Consider the following 992-nt stretch of genomic DNA (forward strand, 5'->3'; position numbering starts at 1 on the left):
GTAAAGCCATGTCTAATTCTTTTGGATAGGGGCTTCCAACCATCAGCATAAAGGCAAGTTAATTTGAATATCAGCTGTTGCATGCCTGATTTGTATCTTCTAAAGCTTGGCTGGCTATTAAGCCATGCCTAACCCTCAGATTGGAGCTTTAGACTAAGAGTACAAGATTCCTGGAATTCATATTAAAAATTTTGAAATCCTTATTTTTTTTTCCTATATGTTTTTTCGAAAATAATATACAAAAATAAAAAAAAAATCATAAAATCATAAAAATCAAAAAAATATTTTGTGTTTCTTGTTTGAGTCTTGAGTCAGATTTTAAGTTTGGTGTCAATTGTATGTTCATCTTGCATTTTTCGAAAAAAATCATGCATTCATAGTGTTCTTCATGATCTTCAAGTTGTTCTTGATAAAACCTTCTTGATTGATCTTCATATTATATTGTTTTGTGTTGTATGGTGTTTTTCATATGCATTCTTGAATTCTTAGTGTCTAAGCATTAAAGATTTCTAAGTTTGGTGTCTTGCATGTTTTCTTTGCATAAAAAATTTTTCAAAAATAAGTTCTTGGTGTTCATCTTGATCTTCAAAGTGTTCTTGGTGTTCATCTTGACATTCATAGCATTCTTGCATGCATTCATTGTTTTGATCCAAAATTTTCATGCATTGAGTCTTTTTCATGTTTTTCTCTCTCATCAAAAAAAAATTTCAAAAATCAAAAATATATCTTCCCCTTTTTCACTCATAAATTTCGAAAATTAGATTTGATTATTTCAAAAAATTTTAAAATCTAGTTATTTTTATGAGTCAAATCAAATTTTCAATTTAAAAATCTTATCTTTTTCAAAAATCAAATCTTTTTCATTTTTCTTAGTTATTTTAAAAAATTTTAAAAATATTTTTCAAAAATATTTTTCTTATCTTTATCACATAATTTTCGAAAATAACATCATCAATTAATGTTTTGATTCAAAAATTTCAAGTTTGTTACTT

This window comes from Arachis ipaensis, chromosome B03, assembly GCF_000816755.2.
Source record: "Arachis ipaensis cultivar K30076 chromosome B03, Araip1.1, whole genome shotgun sequence".
Taxonomy (NCBI): domain Eukaryota; kingdom Viridiplantae; phylum Streptophyta; class Magnoliopsida; order Fabales; family Fabaceae; genus Arachis; species Arachis ipaensis.